Source organism: Sceloporus occidentalis, unplaced genomic scaffold (genome assembly GCF_023333645.1).
Source record: "Sceloporus occidentalis isolate IW3139 unplaced genomic scaffold, rSceOcc1.0.p SCAF_174, whole genome shotgun sequence".
NCBI lineage: Eukaryota > Metazoa > Chordata > Lepidosauria > Squamata > Phrynosomatidae > Sceloporus > Sceloporus occidentalis.
Window position 1 is genome coordinate 966094 of NW_028317154.1, and position 23703 is coordinate 989796.

At 41.9% G+C, this 23703-nt stretch overlaps 1 protein-coding gene and 1 non-coding gene across 2 annotated transcripts in view; one reads left to right on the forward strand and one right to left on the reverse strand.

Moving 5' to 3' along the window:
- The window catches only part of LOC149279223 (adhesion G protein-coupled receptor E5-like), a 99136-nt gene that overhangs the window by 68217 nt on the left and 7216 nt on the right, over window positions 1–23703 (reverse strand). The gene's annotated exons all lie outside the window — the stretch shown is intronic.
- LOC149279224 (U2 spliceosomal RNA) lies at window positions 9504–9694 on the forward strand. The gene has a single exon (XR_016278599.1). It is a non-coding gene; the product is annotated as a U2 spliceosomal RNA (small nuclear RNA).

Genomic DNA, 23703 nt, shown 5'->3' on the forward strand with positions numbered 1-23703 from the left:
AGGGTGGGTTGGCCATGGAGCTGATGTAGAGTGAGGGAAATGCCAAAAATCAAGCATTAGTTGATTAAGAAGAAATGGCAGACTTTTTCCATATAGCTTTCCAGTATACCATCTACTGCAGTGGAATGGACAACAGGCATGTCATAGTCACAAAGAGGGAAGGATTGAATCAAAAGGCTACCAGTTCACCGACAGCATACAATATGGTATCACTGAAAAGGCAAAAGTGTGTCGGTAGAAGTAGGGATGCTTATAACAGATGCATCATGTTGACCAACATTAATTTAAAAGTACCGGTATCTGTACATGATTTTTTCCGTAAACATTCGAGACAAAGGTGACATCTGGACAAAATATTAGCACCTAATGCACATGGTCACAGTTATTACATGGTAAGAACATCTTTAAGCTCAGCTAATCCTAGGCTCTTTGATAGTATTGTTCATTGTAAATTGTAAAGGGATTTATAATAATAATTACTATGCATCTACTATTTCAGACATCTTCAAAGATCACTGTTAAAGGAACACTTAAGACTTATTTTCATTAAATCCATACTGGAGTCTTCTGGCTCATTTTGCTCCTCCTCAGGCTCCCTCCATATGCTTCTTCCTTACGCTCAGTAGGGCTCTCATTCTAGTCAATGGAAGGCGATCTCCAAATAAATCAATGAAAGTAGCAACAGCCAATCACATGTATGCTATCTAAACACTGATGTTTTTTTTTAATGTATATGCAATTGGATGTTGCCTGAACGACGTCAATGGGACTAATTCTGAACATGTGCTTGGTTTACATAGAGGCAGCCAGAGGAGGACTTAAATGAGGCAGAAGTCTCATTTTCTATCTCCAATAACTAAATAATTCCAGCTCCAAATAGCATGCAGTAAAAAAGCCCATGTCCATGCAAAATGGGTTTTAATGAGCATTATAAAAGTAAAAATTAGGAGCCCTTTAAAAACAGATTGAAACTATGAAGGCCCTCACTGAATAAAGCCTCCATCTCTAAACATAAAACTTCCACTTAGATTGGCGAGATATATTTATACTCTGTTTCCAAAAACCTGCCACCAATTAACAGCAGCTAGCTGTGGCCAAAGCTGGAGTCAGTCGTCTGTGCCTTCCAACATCTTGGGTTGGAGTTTACTGGTCATTTTGCAATTGTTTTTTTAATCCAGCAAAATATGAAAGAGTAGTCACACACATATACGTTCTTCATAATGCTAACGGCGGTATTGATGAGATATTATTTATAATATAATGTTGTCAGAAGACCTCACGTAACACAAGCTAGTAGGAGCCAAATAATCTTAAATCTTCACCTATTGATGGTTTGGTAGACTTCTTTGTGTTGGCTTCCTGGGTTCATCTTACAGAAATATGTTTATTTTTCAGGACATTTTAAAGCCATTTAATATAACTTTGAGAAGTGCCATGTGCTATAATCCATATATCAGAAGTTAGAGTAAACCACTTCATGTATGAACTTCTCTTCTTTTTGTAGTAAGTGCGTCTTAGTAAGTTCTCATGTCTTGGACGATGACCTTGCATCTGGCTATTTTTGATCTAAGTTCCTAAAGATCCCTTGGGTTTATACCATCTGGCCACATAGCTTTATTTAAATTTATTTTGCCGTTTTGAGGCTTTATCTTTAGTTTTCTGCAAATTGTTTCTCCCTGGTGTCCACAGTAAAAAAAAAAAAATATATTTCTGATTATTACTTTCCAAGTATTTTAACTAATCCAGTACAAAATATCCCTGGTGAACGTCCCGACATTCTTACATTTAAAGAACCCTATTAGAGGTTAAATAAATAGGTTTGGACAAATTTTGGACAAAAGTTGGCCAATTCACTAAAGTCAACTCACGTAAGCACTGTAAATTGTTTTGGGCATGTTAGCATGAGAATAAAATTGAGTCTAATTGGTGTGTTAATCCTTAACTCAAATGAACACTTGACTTCTTTGTGAATAGACCCATTTGTCTTGGGATAGCCCATGATAAAAACTGAAACCCATTTAAAACTCAATTTATTATTTTATTATTATTCCCTTTAATGAAATTGTCTTCTGAGTTTCATGCCAGCAGAATCATGTCAGTCTTCACTGGTGAAAACAATGTGGAAATAGTCTTGTTGCGTAGCGCGTTACAATGTTGCACAGTCACATAGGCGATTATTTCTTGAACTATGTAGACCAACCTCTTTATGCCTCTAGTCTGGGCTGGCAGGGTGGCGTTGCGTGTCCCTGCAATAGTAGCCCAGCAGCTTGCGCTATGTGTGTGTGTGCGAGCTGCACTAAAGACAAGCTGAAGGCTGGGTGAGTTGCATGTGTCTGACTGAATATGTGTGTCTGCCTGGGTTTGTGTGTGCATATGGGTATGTTAGACTTTGTGTATGGGTAAGTCTCTAGTGTGTGTCTCTGGATAAGTGTGTTTTTATGTTCTGGTATGCTAGTGTGTGAGTTAGGGCGAGTGTCTGGTTGTGTTAGTTTTTGTTATTGTCTGTGTGCAAGTGTGTTAGTCTGGTTGTCTTAGTTTGTGTGTCTGGTTATCTTAGTGTGAGTGTCAGGAACCAATTTTTCGCTGCCTGAACCATGGCTTTTTTAATACCTGTGGTGTTTACATCTGCAACCACTAGTGGCCACCCTCCACCCTCTGGAGCACTCAGAACTCAGGTGTGCCTTGTTACCTGGGTTGAGCCCTAGTCTACATCCAGCTGGGCCTTATTACCTGGATTACCCTGCCTTTATGAACCTGCCCTGCCCTTTAGTCAGGGCCTTTGTATTGAAGTCTATGGACCTTCCTGCTGTGGCTCTGCACCTGTACTGTTCCTGGTTCCCTGCTATTGTGTCCTTCCAAGTGGACTCCCTGCTATTGTGTCCTTCCAAGTGGACTCCCTGCTATTGTGTCCTTCCAAGTGGACTCCCTGCTATTGTGTCCTTCCAAGTGGACTCCCTCCTATTGTGTCCTTCCAAGTGGACTCCCTCCTATTGTGTCCTTCCAAGTGGACTCCCTGCTTTGTGTCCTTCCAAGTGGACTCCCTGCTTTGTGTCCTTCCAAGCGGGCTGTGTGCCTTTCGTACCCTTCCAAGCGGGCTGTGTGCCTTTCGTACCCTTCCAAGCGGGCTGTGTGCCTTTCGTACCCTTCCAAGCGGGCTCTCTGTCTGTCGTGCCCTTCCAAGCGGGCTCTCTGTCTGTCGTGCCCTTCCAAGCGGGCTCTCTGTCTGTCGTGCCCTTCCAAGCGGGCTCTCTGTCTGTCGTGCCCTTCCAAGCGGGCTCTCTGTCTGTCGTGCCCTTCCAAGCGGGCTGTGTGCCTTTCGTGCCCTTCCAAGCGGGCTCTCTGTCTGTTGCGCCCTTCCAAGCGGGCTCTCTGTCTGTTGCGCCCTTCCAAGCGGGCTCCCTGCCAAAAGACTTATTACCTGTATTTTATTTTGCCATACGTCCGGTTACTTGCTTAGACTATATTACCCTTATTTGCTGGCCCTGTTATATACATGAAATACACTGCATTACCTGGATTTCTGTTTGTGGTGTCTTTGTTTGCATAATCATGCACCGTGGGTTACATACTGAACCCCAAGTATCCCCTGCGCATGGGCTCCTACCCGACCTGATCACCCGAGTCCTGACAGAATACAAAGGCCATTACAAGGAGTCAGCGGGGTAACTTTCAGTCATCAAAATGATAGGAGAATGCTTGCTTGAACTGTGCAAATCATAAATGCAAATCTGGGACTCCAACTCCAATCACTCTCATGAAGACCATTCACCTACACCTGCTACATCACCTGAGAAATCCAACAAGCCTGTTACCAGTGTTAAAAAGGAATCTCCTAGGAAATCTAGGAAACGTGAACCCCTTACCACAACCGAATTACAACAAAGGCGTGATGAGGAATCTTGCTTTTACTGTGGCAAAAAGGGACACTGGATCACCCAATGTCCTCTGAAACCTCCTAAACCCTCTGTACCGATTGAGCAGTCTACGTCACAACCACAGAGCTCTGCTAAAAGGGGAAGTAGCTTTATTCCCCAGGATAGTGAACCCATGGAGTATATACCCACCCTGGTGATTCCTGGTGCTTCTCAAACTCCGGTGGATGTCCAGCTGAAGCCTGATGATTGTTCTGTGATGGAATGCAGCGTCTGTGATCCTACAGTCTGTGGCAGTGTGGGTTGCTCCCATATGGATGAACTTCCTATTGCTTTCTGTTCAGCCGTGATTGCAACTCCTATCACTGCTACCTCAGCAAAGTGTGATACACCAGAGACTACCATAGCCCCTAGTATCACCTCTGGACTGATAGCAAAGATACATGACCCTATTCCATCTCTGAGGAAGAAGGGGCCTTCCATCAGTGCTTCCCATACCAAGCCTGCTTCTCCCGTTTTGACCCAGTGCAGTTCTGGTACTACCCCCTGCTCCCAGTAGTGCCCTGGGTACAGGGCAGCTATGTGACCCCTGGTACATGGAAAGAGAAAGCACTGAATCATACCTTCTCATCAACTTCTTCAGCATCCAGTCCTAATTTGACCTACGATTGCACCACAGATAACCTTTCCTTTGATTGTGTTATTACCTCTAATGGCAATATAATCAGAAAGGAAGACCTGGAGATCTGTGAACAAGCTTTACCGAAAAAGAAGAAGAAGAAGAAGAAATCACGTTAAGTACACCCTTCTGCTCAGTTTATTAAAGGTGTACAGATTTTGTTCAGTCTGTTCGCGTTCAGTGACCGCTCCTTGGGGAGGGGGTACTGTCAGGAACCAATTTTTCGCTGCCTGAACCATGGCTTTTTTAATACCTGTGGTGTTTACATCTGCAACCACTAGTGGCCACCCTCCACCCTCTGGAGCACTCAGAACTCAGGTGTGCCTTGTTACCTGGGTTGAGCCCTAGTCTACATCCAGCTGGGCCTTATTACCTGGATTACCCTGCCTTTATGAACCTGCCCTGCCCTTTAGTCAGGGCCTTTGTATTGAAGTCTATGGACCTTCCTGCTGTGGCTCTGCACCTGTACTGTTCCTGGTTCCCTGCTATTGTGTCCTTCCAAGTGGACTCCCTGCTATTGTGTCCTTCCAAGTGGACTCCCTGCTATTGTGTCCTTCCAAGTGGACTCCCTGCTATTGTGTCCTTCCAAGTGGACTCCCTGCTATTGTGTCCTTCCAAGTGGACTCCCTGCTATTGTGTCCTTCCAAGTGGACTCCCTGCTTTGTGTCCTTCCAAGTGGACTCCCTGCTTTGTGTCCTTCCAAGCGGGCTGTGTGCCTTTCGTACCCTTCCAAGCGGGCTGTGTGCCTTTCGTACCCTTCCAAGCGGGCTGTGTGCCTTTCGTACCCTTCCAAGCGGGCTGTGTGCCTTTCGTGCCCTTCCAAGCGGGCTCTCTGTCTGTCGTGCCCTTCCAAGCGGGCTCTCTGTCTGTCGTGCCCTTCCAAGCGGGCTCTCTGTCTGTCGTGCCCTTCCAAGCGGGCTCTCTGTCTGTCGTGCCCTTCCAAGCGGGCTGTGTGCCTTTCGTGCCCTTCCAAGCGGGCTCTCTGTCTGTTGCGCCCTTCCAAGCGGGCTCTCTGTCTGTTGCGCCCTTCCAAGCGGGCTCCCTGCCAAAAGACTTATTACCTGTATTTTATTTTGCCATACGTCCGGTTACTTGCTTAGACTATATTACCCTTATTTGCTGGCCCTGTTATATACATGAAATACACTGCATTACCTGGATTTCTGTTTGTGGTGTCTTTGTTTGCATAATCATGCACCGTGGGTTACATACTGAACCCCAAGTATCCCCTGCGCATGGGCTCCTACCCGACCTGATCACCCGAGTCCTGACAGTGAGTGTCTGTATGCATCTGTGTTAGTGTGAGTGTCTGGGCATGATAATGAGTGTCTGGATGTGTGTGTGTTCAATGTCTAGTTGTGTTAGTGTGAGTGTCTGGGTGTGTGTGTAATTGTGAATGTCAGAGTATGCTTGTCTGGATGCATGTGTGTTAGTGTTGAGTGGTTGTGTGACTGTTAGTGTCTGGTTGTGTGACTGTTAGTCTAAGTGTACATTGGTGTGTCTGGTTGTGTTAGTGTTTGAATGTGTATGTGTCACAGGAGTGGTGGAAAGGTACTGAGGAGTCCAGAATGTAGAACACAGGAACTAGCAAGAGTCACTTAGAAGGCAAGGTCCAGTAGCGGAGTCCGGAGTCCGGAGCCAAGGTCGGTACACAGGAATCAGAGAGAGGGCGAGCTGCTTAGTAGCCAGGGTCAAGGAGGTAGCCAGGTTCAGTACACGGGAATCAAATACATAAATAGCACACTTCACAGCAGGAAAGGGATAGAGGCACAATAATTGGGCAATGCTCAGTGCTGTTTTAAACTTGGCACTCAGTGGACGTCCCCCCCACCGTGCGTGAAGTCACCCGAGCGTGTTCCCCGCTGTCTCTACTCGGGGACGCATAAAGTTGTGTGAGCAGACACGCGGAATGCAGAGGAGGAGAAGGCTGGAGATGCGGTGCTGAATACGGTACCCACGAGTAGCGGGTACTCATGTGAGTTACTGTGTCGTGGTCTGGTACACGGACCCTGACAGTATGTCGCTATGAGTGTCTGGGCATGTTAGTTTGAGTGTCTGGTTGTGTTACAGTGTGTTAGTATTGAATGTTTGTTGTATTAGTGTTTGGATGTGTGTTAGTGTGAATACATTAGTGTCTGTGTATTAATGTATGTACATGTGTGTTAGTATTACGTGTCTGTGTCCTTAAGTGTTAGTGTCTGGATATGTATGTGTGTAGGTGTCTGGGTGTGTGATAGGAACTAGCCTTGACTTGTGAAGTCAGGAACATTGATAAGAAAACCAGGTCACAACAAGAAATCAAAACAATGAGCCACTGCCACTAGCAAACAGGCAACTAGAGCACACAAGGGCAATAGGGATAACAGGGGCAGTCTTATAGGACTGGGAGTGAGAGTCAGCTAATAGGTGAGCGTTTCCTCTGGATATAGTCCGGCAGGAAGCTCTACCACAGGAGCACCAATTACCAGACATTTATGATGTTGTGGCAAGTCTTCAAGGTGCACAACCTCAATACAAAAGTCTGCTATTTTGAATCCATTGGTGTCCTTATACATTTTAGTTGCCACTATGGTAAAGGCATTGCCTGGATGGTCCTCACATGGTTAATCCCAGTTAATTCCTTAAATACGCATGTTTCCATTAGGTTTAATTGTAGCATTTTTAGCAGTTTTTGTCTAGTTTCTACGCTTGTGTTATTCGCTTCTGTTATAACCAGTTAAGTTTAAGTGTAAACAGGTTGTTGAATCTGGCCCAATGTGCCCTTACACGTAAAGTCTATTTCTAGATGTAAGCTTCTGGCTTGGCCCGGCTCAACATGACTCAAATGAGTATAAGCCAGAGATGAGCAAGCTCGAATTCCATTTCAGGGTTATTATTTTGGTCCTCTATACGGATGCTTGCAAGGGCATTACTTATCTCATCCACGGCTCACCCATGTATGGAATTTTTGCCAGGTACATGAATTTCCACCCAGTATATCCAGCCAATACGCTCTCTTTTCATTTTCCCTTCTATACATCTTCAAAGTACAAACTAAAAGAGTCCATTGTCTCTTCCTTGACACAGTTTACACGTATAAGTCTTATTTTATTTTTTGCTTTTTTTGTGAACCACAAAAGGCCTTTTATATGAGATGAAAATGTACAACTACTTACAGAACATTAGCCATCTGTCATTTTACAGACTTTGTTTCAAACAGCTAAGCCTGGTTCTGATTAAATTGAGGGGAGTCAGATTGTTTTTATGATCAGGGCTGCAATTAAGTTAAATTGAAATATTGGCACTCATCTCAGAGAAAGACACGAACCTTCATGGCTACATCAGTATGGAACTAAGAACAAGAGCGCAGGGTGGTATAAATAGAAATTCGGATGGCATATTCTGTAGCCCAGGTAATCTCAGTACCTGTATATCCACAATACTAATTTGGAAACCAAGTCTTTTCTTTAAAGAGATTGTGTACTGTATTAACGTAATTGCTTCCCCAGCAGAACACATTTTTGACAACACTCATAGTCTGTATTGGTAGTTTATTGGATTATTAACTAAAGTGGGCATTTGTATGTGCGTTAACATTGCATCTATCCATTATGTATTATTAAGAGCCAACATCATCTCCCACATTTAACTATGCATTATGCAGAATAAACTCAGCTGCCTCACCTACAGGAGGCACCCACCCAAAGTACTCTATCTGGCAGCTTACCTGGTGTGTCCATCTTCTTAACAAAAAACAATAAACACCATTCAAAAATAAGATGTACCGAAAAAAAACTATATTTGCTCTATAAATTCAGAAAAGGATTTAAGGATTTGATTGCTTAGGTATTTTTGTACAATACATTTTAATAGTTATGTGTTGCTCAGTTGAGCTGCTAACTGGGTCGAGTGGCTTTCTTTTGGGAGTTTTCTTTTGTGTGTCCTGTAGCTGTGTGTGTGCTTCCACAGTTTAATAAATAACGCTGTTTATACATTATTCTATCTCAGTCTTTCTGCTGCAGATGCTGCGCCTTACTTTACTGTTTAGAATGGCAGTAGAGTGTTATATTTATTTTTTTTTTTTTCTGGAGTAGCCCACCCTGCCGGTTTATCTGTTCGGAAGAACCATCAAATTGGTTAAAATGGTAATTGTAGTCCCTTATTTGTCTTCCTGGCTCATTCATTTCGTGGTTGGTTCATTTCATATGCCCATCCCCTAGATGCATGTGTTCAGAGTGGCAATTTCCTATAACCATTTTCATCCTGCGTCTGATTCATTACTGGAAGGGCAAGCTCAGACATAGTCACTGTACTCAGTCTACCCTATGTATCATCTTCAACACACAAGGCCTCGTTGACCTGTTGCAGGCTATAACATCATATCTTGCGGTTACATCAGTGATGTACAGCCTGAAATCTTTTCATATGTCAGTATTTTTTCACTTAATAGTTGATTTAGTGTCTAGAGGAACAAAACCAGACCCGTAAACTCATCAATAAATTTCTGGGGACTGCATGACGGTTTCTGGCACGTGTGAGGTCTCGAAATAAATTGGTGCTCTTACTATCTGGGAAATGTATTCACAGGAAGCTCGTATTTATTAATCAACATCTTCTTTAATTTCAGATGCAGAAATTTTCACAGTCTCTGATTCTGAGAATATATTTCCCTCTTCCCATCATCCATCTGCCCACAAAGGCTACGTGGTAGCATTGTACTGACAGTCAGTATCCCCAAGTCACCAAGATAGTTTAAGCACGGCTGTCAGACTCTGTCCTCTAGGCCCCTAATCCTGTCAGAGTTTTAAGATTCCACTTTTAACATGTAATCATAACCGCAAAATGAGCAGAGCATTATTCAAAAAAATCTGGAGTGGCTGCAGCCTCAGAAGACTGGAGTTTGCTACCCAGCATTCTGTGTTTAGAAATTAAAGATCAACTGCGCTGGCTCGAAAAGTTAAAATATTTAGACTATCGCTTCTCGGCCTTTTGGCTAAGATCAAGTGTAGTATCTGTTCTTATCAGTTTAATATCTGATACGTCCCCTATCTGGGGACCATATATTAAATGGATTTTTAGAACAAGGAGATGGAAGAAGAGCTTGCTCTGTCCACTCCACGCATTGACCTGGTATTGCAGTACCTCCAGGACCGGTGCACAAAAAAAAAAAAAAAAAAAAAAAAAAAAAAAAATATTTAGACTATAATCTACTACTACTACTTATACTCTTGGAGCTCTCTGCAGTCTTTGATACAGTTTACCACCCCTCCTCCTACAAACCCTGCATGCGCATGGATTCTGTGACACAGCTCTCACCTGGCTCAAATCCAACCTCTCTGCCAGTACTTTTAATGTCTCCTACACTGGAACCTTTCCCCTACCACTATCATTTGGTGTTCCTCCGGGTTCAGTTATTAGGCCTCAACTATCACTATTTGTCTGCCAGTACCATCTATACGTGGATGATCACCAACAGATAGTGGTAGGGGAAAAAAGAAAGTTCCAGTGAAGGAGACACTAAAAGTAGGGTCAGAGAGGCAGGGTGCGTTTTCTTTTTTCACCCTCTCTTCTAACTCTCTTCTAGCGACTGTCTTTCAGGAAGGCTTGTTGCACCAGCAAATGGTAGCACTTTTCAAAACCTCGACATCTCCAAGAGTAAGTTTATGGTAATCCCGCCATCTGCCCTGCCCACAATTTGTGACATCTCTCTTATGTTGACAACTCCACTATCCAACTGATGTTACACTTGATTCTGCTCTCTACTTCATCCCTCACATCCAGTCCCTCACCAAATCCTGCCACCTTCACCTGAAAAACATCTCTCGAATTTGCCCATTCCTCACACAAGAAACAAAAAAATATGAATCCACTCCCTTGTAATATCCCTTCTGGATTATCGCAACTCTCTCCTAACTTGTTTCCCCCTCTCCTACCTTTCACCGCTCCACGTCTGTCCTCGATTAATCTTTCTCTGTCACCGGTCCTCATCTGCTCCTCCACTATGCCAGTCACTGCATTGGCTCCCCACACCCTTTAGAATCATATTTTGACCCTGACCTACAGAGCCCTTAACAACTCTGCATCCTCCTATCCAAATACACCCCTAACCGCTCTCTTCGTTCCTCTCATGACCTGCGTCTCTCTTCTACAGTCATTACCTCTTCTCACTCCAGTATTCAGGATTTCCCCCGTGCTGCACCCCTTCTGTGGAATTCCCTTCCCTGTTCCGTCAGACTTCCCCCACGCAATTTTCAAAAGCTCACTGAAAACCCAAATTTTTTAAGAAGCATAAAACCTTTCCTCCTAACACTCTCAACCATTATCCATCTTAATGGCCATTAATCAAGCCATCTGAATGATCAACAACCTCAACAGATCATCTGGACCCTATCGACTCTTCCCCATCCAAGCAGTCCTCTCCTGTTGGTTCACTTCCCCCTCAACCACCGACTCGATTGCAAGCTCGCAAAAGCAGGACCCTCTTCTCCTTTTGTACCAGTTTGTTATTGGGTGTGACTTTAAATTATTCCATTCATTGTAACAGAGCTACAGAACCTGCTGCTTTATAAATAAATGTAATGTAGTAATATAATGTATATTTTACACTTTATGTATGGTAACAGCAAGCCTTTAAATCAGAGGTTAATTTCCAACAAGGAAACCCAACACTTCACGTAATTACCTTCTAGATATTTGCATCAATGGTAACAAGCTGTTTCTTTACTGAGAATTATAGATTCAGCCCCAATCTTTAGTTGTCTTCCATTGTTACAATAAAAATGGCATTGTATTGGGGTATTTGGCCCAAAAAAGGATGTTTGAGGCTTTTAGCTAGATCTCTCCATCACAGAAACCTTAGTTCACTGGACATCTAGATAAGAAAACCCTGAATTTAATCTAATGCTTTTAGATGTGTTCTGCATGCGAAAATACCACTTGGCTACATCAGATTCATCAGTTCTCGAGTCTTATCATCATAATCATCCTCTGCAAGAATTCCACCCGAGCAGTGTGACCTCTGTAAACCCAGGCAAGCATGAGAACTGTTCATATTCTGGTTCAATGCAATTCGGTCATAAATGGTCACTACTGCTCCCCTAAAATTATCTCAAATGCAGCAGAGCAGTAAATGTATTTTACCAGGTCATCAATATCTTCAGTCTGTCATTTGAATGGTTAAGATAACATTATTCTAGCTGATGGTATCACTTTTTTGATTTGTTTACGGAATTCAGTTATTTACAGCTGTTATTCCATCATCAATAAGAGTATCACAACTTATTCCCCTACAACTTTAAGAGAATTAGTAAGAAACAGCTTCCCCAATACTCTCTTAATTTATCAATGTCATTTGAATGGTCCGCTCAAGAAAGCATCCGTTTATCCAAAATCTGCAAACAGAGGCTTCTAATAATCAGATGTAACGCACCCCTTGTGTGCAGTTTAATTTTCATGATGCCCCCTTGTAAATACATTGGCCCCTTTCCCTGTCCACCAGCTGTTTGCGGCCAGCTCCTGCCACGTGATACACTTACTGCAAGTCAGCTCCAATGCCGACTCAGTAAAGGCTTTAATGGGAGCGCTTTCCTGCCACTGATTAGCTCCTTCTAGCAAAACAGATCCACAGAGGAGGCGAAACCTCTGGAGCTGCAGCTTCTTCTAAAGGTAATCACTTTTTTATGTTTTGGCAGGTATAATGAAGACATTATCAAAGTAATTACAAAGTAAGCACTGCGTGTGACACTGGAACGTGTAATGAAACAAAATGTTTACGGGGTTTTCAACTTTTAAACAGAAGCAAAAAATTTCACAGATAAGAATGATTTGGCCCATCTACAGCGCTACGGAATATGATGGTGCTATATAAAACAATGAATAATACCGCATTTGCTCGATTATAAGACGACCCCCCAAAATCTGAATATTAACTTATGAAAAAAAGAAAAAGCCTGAATATAAGACGACCCTATAGGAAAAAAGTTTTACCAGTAAATGTTAGTTCATGTAAAATATGTGAAAATTTTTTGTTAATAAAAGCTATGATTTTGTTTTTATTTCCTTTTTTTTTTCAACCTGTCCCCCCAGTTATGCACATCTGCCCCCAGGCTTGCCACTCTGCCCCAGAAATGCCTTATACCCCATATATGCCACTGTGCCCCATGATATGCCTTTTAACCCTCTAAATGCCACTGTGCCCCATGATACGCCTTTTAACCCTCTATATGCCACTGTGCCCCATGATATGCCTTTTGACCCCCTATGTGCCACTCTGCCTCCAGAAATGCCTTATACCCCTATATGCCACTCTGGCATTTAGGGGGTTAAAAGGCATATTATGGGGCAGAGTGGCATATAGGGAGGTAAAAGGCATTTCAAGAGGCAGAGTGGCATTAAAGGGGTTAAAAGGCATTTCACAGGGCACTCTGCCTCCAGAAATGCCTTACACCCCCCATTTAACACTCCCCCTCCCTCCTCCAAACTTACCGGTGCTTCTGAGTTGGGGGGGGCGCATAACACAGGAGGATCCAGGTCCCCTGCATCTGAGCCCCCGGTGCTTAGTCCGGGCAGCATGTAGAGCAGGTCCCCTGCATCCTCCTGTGTTATGCCCCCCTCCAACTTACCGGTGCTTCTGAGTCCCCAGTGCTTAGTCCGGGAAGCGTGTAGAGCTCTACGCGATTGTATCGTGCATCGCTGCGGGGGATCTGGATCTTAGTCTCATAATCAGACCTATTTGAGGTCTGATTATAAGACGACCCTGATTATGAGACGAGGGGTATTTTTCAGAGCATTTACGGTAATAGTAATCTAGTCTGCCAATTTTCCTGCTGTAAGGACTCAAACCTTAACCAGTTCTTGATCTTGTATTAGATTCAGGATAGCCATATTCCTATCCCAATGCATGTTAAAATTCCCTCACTATGTTAGCCTCTACTACTTCTGATACACAGAGGCTGCTCCATGTATCTTCCACCCTTTCTGTGAAGTTAAACTCCTTATATTACATCTAATCCTCTGACACTAAAGTTTTAGTATATCTCCTGTGAACTAAACTTTTTTCATGTACTTAAAAATCCCTTTTTAGCATTTAAATGTTTCAATCACATTCCCCCTCTCTCTCTTCTTTCCTCCCAGAATTAAATAAATGTCAATGACACATTCCTCGGGGATGAAGCTCATTTAAACACTACACGAAAAAGAAAATAGATCTGGGATCCATGTGCATGCAGCCATTTTGTCTAAATCATCACACGGAAGTGCTGCTTGGTGGCTGAAACAAAGGCTCAGTGCCTCAGTCCATTGACTGCTTATACCTTTATATTATCATGGTACCAGTGACGTATCCTGGTATAGGACTATGCAGCAGGTCCAAGGGGGCGGCATTGCCCCTGCTACAAAACCAGGGGGCAAAACACCTTCTTGGGCAATCATGCACCCTGGTGTCCCGCTGCTCGATGGAGATCTTTGATCTCCCCAACTTGCCTATTTAATTTTCTCTTCTGAAATATCTTTGTGCAAATTAAAGCTTATAATGCCATTCCACATAAACTTAATTTCATAGGCTGTTAAAAGATCATGAAGAATTTTCATTTACAAACAGCCTGAAATTTCTCGATTTACAGGATAAATATGGGGACCCATGCGTTAATAATATCTAGAGATATCCACCGGGACCAGGGCCGGCCCGACAATGGAGCCAAGTGGGGCAACCGCTCCAGGCGGCACTTTTAAGGGGCGGCACTTTGCCGCCCCAAGCCCTTTTTTTTAAAAGCGAAAGAGAGAAAGGGGCGCTCGGCGCCCCTCTCTCTCTCCTCTGCGGCGAGTCTCCCTGTTCGGTCTCGGTGCCGGCTTGTAATGCTGAGTGCCGGAAGATTTCCGGCGCTCAGCATTACAAGCCGGCACCGAACAGGGAGACTCGCCGCAGGACTGCTGAAAGGTAAGTACAAGGGGGGGGCGGAGGGAGAGGAAGGGTAGATAATGGGGGGGCGGCAGGGATGGAGGGAGAGGAAGGGTAGATAAGGGGGGGCGGCATTTTAAAATTCGCCCCAGGCGGCATTTTGCCTTGGGCCGGCCCTGACCGGGACCCTGTATGTAAATACATATGGGACCCCAAAAAGACACCAGGGAAAATTTTTATCTAGTATTTTGTTTGTTTTACAGAACCACCCAAAGAAACTGACAGAATATCCATTATTTAAATGGAAATATAGATTACAGAAGTGGTGGAGGTTAACACAGTGAGGGAATTTAAACATGCATGGGGTAAACATATGGCTATCCAGTATCTAAGACCAAGGACTCAAAAAGGACTCCATTTTGTTGGCCGAAAAATGTTCTATTTGGCACGCTTTCAGTCACTACTGGCCCAGCTACAGACCCTACCGGTTTATCCAGGGTTTATTTACTAAACTTTGGACTGACTGCTAGGGATTTCCAAGGAACTGAAGCATTTCGACTCACTCCGCTACGCATTGTGAAAAGCCCGCATTGATTAACTTCTCCACCAAGAAGTGCCAGTTTAGCTGAGTATAATGCATAAATCAGTGAACTAAACTATGCATGAGTGCAGTTGTTGAATTGAAATATTTAAATTTACCACTATTTACCTGCAAGCTCCCGGTATAACCGTGGCTTGGATTAGTCTGTTCTTATTATATATAATTAAGAAGAACTGACCTCTTTAATGTGCGCATTACCCGGGGATCAGTCCTGTGGCTGCCGATCTGATTTCAAATTACCGCTCTACACCTGCACACATCTCACGTTGCAAAGGTCACCCATGCGCAGGATAATGCACAAAGTGACACGAGTGACAGATATTCATTAACATCTCCTACAGAAGGTGGGACTCATCCTGTCACTCTGTGGCTTATTTTAGCACTCTGAAATGCGTAGGTAACCGATCACCCATAATTAGGACCGCTGAAAACACCAAGGTAACAGCAGGAGCCCGACTTTGGTGGATGTGTAGACATCTAAACTTTTCTTTTATTTTTTATATATATTTATTATTGGTATCCATTTCCACTGAAAAATACACATCGGTCAAAGTGCCCATAGTCTCCATATGAAAACAAATGTACGGTGTCCTAGAACCTAAGAAATGCATCCTACCCCAAGTTTTACCCCCAATATCTATGTGGATGGAGGGGTGAAAGATTGAAGGGTACCATCTTTGGGGGTCTAGTGGGAGGGAAAAGATTGATCTATGCCCATAATGCCATACTTTTTAAATTAAATAGTGATTGATTCTTCTCACTGTTGAATGCGTTGGGAAGTCATTTTCAACCCCTTTTTGGTGAAATTGGCATGAGCTCAAGAGGGGGTTTTGTTGGCCTTTATATGAAGTTGTGGTTTCTTTAACACTTCACAGCGATAGACATAGTACTACATCATGAAACCTTAGCAATTAGCTCCAGAGGACATAGTACTACGTCCTGAACCGTTCAGAATCGGCAGCACTAAATCCCTGCCGGTGTAGAGGAGATCAGGCTGACAATCTACACCCTGGTGTCCCCTCTGCTAGCTGAGCAATCAAATATCAAACTTTACCGCTATTTTTGGATGAGGTTGGTGGGGAAATGGATGGAGGAAACCTTAAATTTCATCTAAGCCTCCGACGCTATTATTTTAGCATTTCTCCTGTGAACTAAACTTCTCTCCTGAACTTTGTTAAATCACTTTAAGCATTTAAATGTTTAAATCACAAACCCCTCTCTCTCTCTTCTTTCCTCCAAGAAATAAATACATGTCAGTGACACGTTCCTCAAGGATGAAGCACATTTAAACAATACATTTAACCACTGTAAAAAAAAGATGAATGCATCTGGAATCCATGTGCATGCAGCCATTTTGTCCCTTATAAAATTATCACACAAAGGTGTTGCTTGATGGCTGACAAAAAGCTCAATGCAAAGTCCATTGTTCACTTATACCTTTATATTATTATGGTATAAGCATCGGCAGCACTAAATTCCTGCCGGTGCACGGGAAATCAGGTTGTCAATCTACACCCTGGTGTCCCCTCTGCTAGCTGAGCCATAGAATATCATATTATATTATATGACTGCGCTCAAACTTTACCGCTAATCTTAGATAAGGTTGGTGGGGAAATGGACGCGCGAGACATGCCAAAATAACCGTAATGCAATAAACATATACTGTACTTTTATGTAGCCGTCTTGAGATTTGTTAAGTCAGAGACTCAAATTTGAAAATATAATTTGGAAAAAAATTATACGCAACTTTTAATATTTGCCCTATAACTGGCCAAAAAAATTCTGGGCACATAAGGTGTATCCAAACTCAGGACAGGTATATGAATCCATTTTGGGTTTTGTATTTCTCATTTGCAATAGCTGTGTACAATTTATAACGGGAGAAACTAAAACAATGAGGTTTTTCATAAGAAATTATGCATTTTACAGATTCTTGTTACGAAATATATATATATATATATACATCTATATATATATATTTATATATATATACACTACCATTTAAACATTTGGGGGTCACATAGCTGTTTTCATTGTTACTGTAACATGATTGCAAAAGGGGCTTTCTTATGATTAAATAGCCTTTTAAACTTGGATTACACTTTTGAAGTGTAGTGTATGTATAATATATATATATATATATATATATATAAATAAATGTAAAATATAATGTAAATGTATCATAATATAAAATATATAATTTGTGTGCAGTAACTAAATGAAAAAAGAGGGAAATTACGATTAAACAAGGACATGCAGAAATGGTGGAAATGCTGTCATCCACAATTGTAAAAAATCCATTCATCATGATGGGATTAAAAGTTTGCATTCAATGGTTTATATGGTTTTATTTCATCTTAATACTGAACTATTTACAAATATGCACCAAATTTTTGAATTTACATTGTGGATCATTTTAGGTTATAATAAAGCAGAGATTGCTAATATTCCACATAGTTCTGGCTATAGTCCTTGAATGCAGGTACCGGATCTTTGTCTTTCATGTCCCAGAAGAAAGGATGGATTGAAACAGAACAGCGATAGGGCGAAGGCTGGCATAAAATCCACGCTTTGTGGGGATTCTTAAGTCTTTTTTTCAACCATTATCACAGGCCCCTGTCCATTTTCATGCCCTGTTCTGGAGAAAAAGTGTATGTAATGGCTTAAGAACTGCTGCTGGATGCAGAATAAATCTTCTCTAGTAGTTCAAGAGTAATGAGGAGAAGATAACTAGTTCATAATTTCCTGGACTATATATCACATTTTATACAATCTGGACATTAACGCTTCTGTGTTCCAGAATTTTGAGAACGTTCTCTTGCGCTCAAGGTTACACAGGTAGAGGTGAACACAATAGAAATCAGAGGACACAAAGGCATGCAAGACTAGATGATATGCAAAACTGGTGATCAAGGGGAAGTTAGCTACTCTCTGCTTGTATTTGGTGCTTGAAGCTACTAGCCTAGGGCAAAAAAACACCCAATTAGCCTATTAGAAAAGGGCTCTAGAATAACATACAACATAGACACTAGTCAATGCTGGACTGTCATTAGCCTTCTTTAAACTGTGATTGCCATAGACAAAGAACAGAACATTTTCTTGAAGCGTATGCATCTTAAAAGACCAGAAGAGAGCAATGACCCCCAGCATGACCACATGTGGAATTGCAAATGGTGGAGTAGATTCACACAAGCTGAGCTGAGTCTATCACATATCTATAAACATACCTGGGAACTTCTTAGCTCCGGCTACCTGGAGCCTTCTCTTGCGGGACGCGGCAAGGACTGCCCACTGACATCAGCAGGAGGTCCCGTGACGACGGTGGCGGTCCTGCTAATGATAGTGGGCATTCCCGCTGACATCATGGGAAACATGCCCCACAACTAGCCATGCCGAACCACTATACCTGGAAACTTTATAAATAAGCTGAGATTAGATGTAGTCACTTGACAGGTGGTTTAACCAAAAGGCTCTAATAGTACTCCTATTATTATTATCATTTTATTGTTTTATATAGCACCATCATATTCTGCAGTGATGTACAATGGGTAAATAGGACATAACATAAATAGTATATAACATAACAATTTCACTTACAGAAACAACAAATAAGGAGGATCCTCATTACCCACAACAGGTAATACTCATGTATGTTTCTATCATGTAGTTAATGGAAACCTGATGGAATCCTTCACCTTGAGACCCTGATATTGGGCCTAAACCCTTGAGATTTAAGGATTAAGGAAATGTTTATTGTTTTATATTTTAAATTTATTTTTACTTGTAGTTCTGATGGTTACTTTTCCTAGAAAAGATACATACACTCAGGGGTGAGCAAGGGTTAGTGGCGCCTGGGTGCGGTATTTATTTGGTTAATCCTCCCTGAAAATGAACAATCACACTAACATGCAAACTTGCTATAAAACCATACGCTAACACGCTCACTCTAATATCATGCCCTAATGCATTTACATATAATGCATATGCACTCTCTCCCTCTTCCAGGTGCCACTAACTCTAGACTCACCTCTGACACCATCTACTCACATACTCGTAAAACACAAACAACACACAGTGCACAAATGCTAACTCCATTCATGTGCAAAAACACACGCTAACACACACATGCTGAAACCATTCACTTATAGTAACACATATTCACGTTCTCTCATCCTCTGCTTCTCTGCATCTCCCTTTCTGTTATCAAGACCTGCATGATTATTACTCCACAAATAGTTCAGGTGGTCTTTGTAAGGGCGGGGATGGGAGAGAACTACAGAATTCTTATATGGGAATCACTTCTTCCATGACGCTAATATTTAAATAAATTATCTACAAAACAACAACCTCACCAAATGTGAATGTATACTACATACCTTAAAAATCTAAAGGGCTACCCTGAACATACTTGTGGGTCAGCCAGGGCCCTACTGTACACATTTTCTATACATTCTTGATTATACATGGGTATCCTATACAGCTTTTTCCCCCTGTTTACAGGGCACATTTTCAGGTGAGACTTTCCCCAAGGTTAGTTTTTGTGTCCCTTAAAACAGAATGCCCAGAGGACACATACAATATGTTTCATTGAGAACATCAATTAATATTGTACCTGAGAACTTCCCAGGGCTGACTGTCTGGTGTTTCACTTCCCCTGCTCATTATAAGAGGCGTGAAGAAGGACTGGTCAGTTAAGAGGCATGGCTAGGCATGCATGGGACAGGGCTAGCCCCAGTAAGTATTTGAAGGTATGGGAAGTGGATGCAAAGTATGCAGGGTGGTTGGAGTGGATATGATCAAGTGTTTCTCCGGTCTGTAGAATTAAGCCACTATACTGGAGCCCTGGGGGGGACCATCTGGTCAGTCTACCCTGATACATTCTCGGGTAAAGTAATTATAGGTAGCTATAAGATGTTTAACATGTTTAGGTAGACTTGTGGTATAGTTAGTTAGTTAGTTAGTAAGTAAGCTGTGCATATTTGATGGCTCTTTGAAGTCTCTAAATTGTTGGTAAGTGAATGAAAGGACAGAAGGTGAATGGGTTAACAGTTAAAAACTAAAAAAAAAAACTGTGTAGGGGTAATTTTTTAAATTAATTATATATATATAGAAAAATTGTGTTTAGAGCACCTTTAATCTCAAAACAATCTTTCCTTTATTAACAGAGAGACCCCTGCAATTATCGCATGCTCCTTCAACTGGCAGGTATTAAGTCTCAGAAATAAAATGCCTAGAGAAAACACCCACGGGTTAAACAATTATAACACCCAGTTACTCTAATCCCACTAAGAATATCACACGTTACAAGGAACATACTGTTCCTCAGCTTGCCATAAATCTGCTATAAGCAACAAAATAGATTTTGAGGCCACCAATGACTGTTTGTCTAATGACATCAAACACTAAGGACAATTTTTTAGTTGTCATAGTGTACAAAAGGTAGGGATCTACCTTAGACTGTCAAAAATGGCTCCTTTAAAGGGGAACTGACGCTGTCACAGCTTTTAGCACAGTACATATACCGCTTTTGGGACTTAATCCTTCTTTCTTTTCATGATGTTCCTCTTTACTAAGTATTTGATAGGTATAAAATTATCACAACACTCAAGTGAGCTTTTTCTGTAAGAAAGGATGAGCTGGCCATGTGTAGTGTATAGATAAGTATATTGTCTATTACCTATACATTACCCACGTGTGGTAAAGCGCATACCTACACAAACCAGTTCGATTCCAGGTCTGATTACACCTGTCCTGACAATACTTTCCCAAAATCATACTAATTTTATGTAGTAATGGATGGAGTAGATGACTTTAAAATGTAAAAACATCCAAAACAAATAAATGCTTACAAGAATATTTATTGGGCAAATATGTAAAATGCTTTAATGTATCTCCTGCACCCCAGGACTTGCTTACTTGTTCCATGGTGATCTAGTGGGGTGTTTTCACAAGGGAACACACAATGACACCCTCTGGTTAGCTAGCAGTGCACTTGAAGGACATGTTGAACACCGGTGCATGACATCGGTGGTGCTCAGCGTGATACCCATGTGAAAGAATATTAGTACAGAATGTTCTTTCAGTAGATAACTCGCATGTTATTGTCAATCTCTTGGTACGTTAAAAACTGTCTTTTGGTGGTTTGTGGTCGAGTCATGTTTTTTGTAAAAGAGATACGAAACGTCCAAAACACTCAAACGCTGATAAATAAGGTCATGAAATGCTTAGATAAGGATTATATGCTATACCTCACCCTATGAGTATATAAGAATGTAACCATGAGCAATAAAACGGAGATCTTATTATACATACATAAGTGTTGTCTGTGTGTTTGATTTATCTCGAACGTTCGATGCTTAACCCCTTCGTGACAAAGGCTGATTTTACTTTTTGTACCCTTCGTGACAATGGCCATTTTAACATTTCTGCGCTGCTCGTGTTTAGCTGTAATTTTCTTCTTTCCCGTTTACTGAACCCACACACATTAGATATTGTTTTTTTCAGGACAAGAAGGGCTTTCTTTAGATGACATTGTTTTGATTGTATCATATTATTTACTATTAAAAAAAGTATAAAATATGGTGAAAAATTTTGAAAAAAATGACTGTTTCTAACTTTTAGTTGAAAAATCTTTTACTCATCTATAAAAGGTAATAAAAAAACCTGCTAAATAGATTCTACTATTTGTCCTGAGTTTAGAAATACCCAATGTTTTTATGTTTTTTTGCTTTTTTCTGCACGTTATGGAGCAATAAGTACAGGTACCGTTTTGCTATTTCAAAGCCATTTTTTCCAAATCTGGTAATTCTTCCCCCCATGTGCCATTTCGGGTATCTTTGAAGCCGGCCAATGCAATTTACTCCATCAAGTCATATATTTTTGAAAACTAGACAGCCCAGGGTATTCCAAATGCTGGTATTTTAACCCTTTCCAAGCACTTATTCTACCATCAGCCTTTGTCAAACTTTATGGTAGTAATTTTTTTGCATTTGTTTTTTCACACACATTTTACTTTAGGTATAAATAAACAGGTTCTGGTATATGTCACTATCAAAAAACACCCCAATATGTGTTTAGCAACATCTCCTGAGTACAGCGATACCTCACATGAATGATTTTGCCTGGCTGTTTGGGGGCAAAAGGGCCACATTTGGGGCATGCACATTTTTCAATGTTGCACTTTGGCATTTGGGGATCCACTGCCCATGCCCTATTTGGTACATCTTTGAGCCGGGCCATTTCAGTGTGCCCAATAAAGCTATATATTTTTGAAAACTAGACACCCCAGGGTATTTAAAATGCTAGTATTTTAACTCTTTCCATGCGAGAATTGTTTTAAGCTAATATGCTAATTTTAGGACTTGCTCACAAAAATATATTTTTTATATATATATTTTTTTTTTTGCCTTTTTTTTTTTTTTTTTAACATTTTTTTTCAACTTGAAGGTTCCCCTGATAGTGACATCAGTGGGAAATTATTTTTACATTTTACTGTTTTTTTACTATTTTTTTTCTAATTATTATTAATTTTATTTTTAATGTATTTTTTCTAATCACACTGTGATTAGAAAGCTGAGCTCCATTGACTTGCATGGTTGAATGCAGTACCTATATTCAACCTGCAAGTGGAGCCAGAGTTCTCTAGAGGGTCTGGAGACCGTCTAGCGAACTTTTTAGACTTTATTGTTTCTGTATTCAATTTTCCCGGACCGCCGCCATCTTGCAGATGGCGAAGATCACCGGCAGCTGCGGCTGTGACCGCTCTCTGGAGCGGTCACAGCCCATCCAAAGGTAAGTGTTTGGTGTCGCTGGATGCCTCCTGATCGAGGCATTCTAGCGACACCATTTAAGTTTAGGAGGCGATCGTTGATCGCCTCCTAAACGCTTTTAAAACGGGCGTCCGCCGCCATACAAAGAGATGGCCCCTTTGTGCCGATAATGGCGTTGCTGAATGCCTCGAGGTCGAGGCATTACAGCAACGCCGTTTCGGTGCAGAAAGCGAAAATAGATCGCTTTCTGCACCCGTTTAATGACGTGCCGGTCCTGGCACGTCATTTGTCGTTATCGACATGAATTTCCGTGACGTGCCCGGACCGGCAATTGTCATCAAGGGGTTAAGAAGTACTTCTATGATTTGGATACAGAAGTTCTCGGAAGTTCTCCGACACCCAGGTCACTCAGCACTCACTGACACACACAGACCTTCTGATTTAGCAGCAGGACTGGAGGGTGGAGGCAGGGCATAACCAGAAACTACAGGGCCCCTGTGCAAAAATTGCCCCCCTGACTTCCCCAAACATGTCCTACTGTGCCACATTTGCCAGCAAACAGCTTATCAGTGCCAGCTTTGACCCCAAACAGCTTGTCGGTGCCCCAAAACAAGTTGCCTGTGCCATATTTGTCCCCAAACTTCCTCACCCCATGATACTTCATATGCCCTTATTTGTAACTGCCTCCTGTATCTATGCAGAATCAGAATTTTACAGGGCCATCTGGTCAGCCTACCCCGATAAACAAAACTTTTAAGTCCTTAAACCTGGTGTCTGGCCAATAGGCATCTGATGGTAACTGCTACCTCGATATTAAGAGTTTGGATGGCAGAGGAAGTGGTGGTGCTGTATGTGCCCAAGCAGGTTACATATTGTGGTAGTACCAGGCCACTGAACTTCCATTGTTG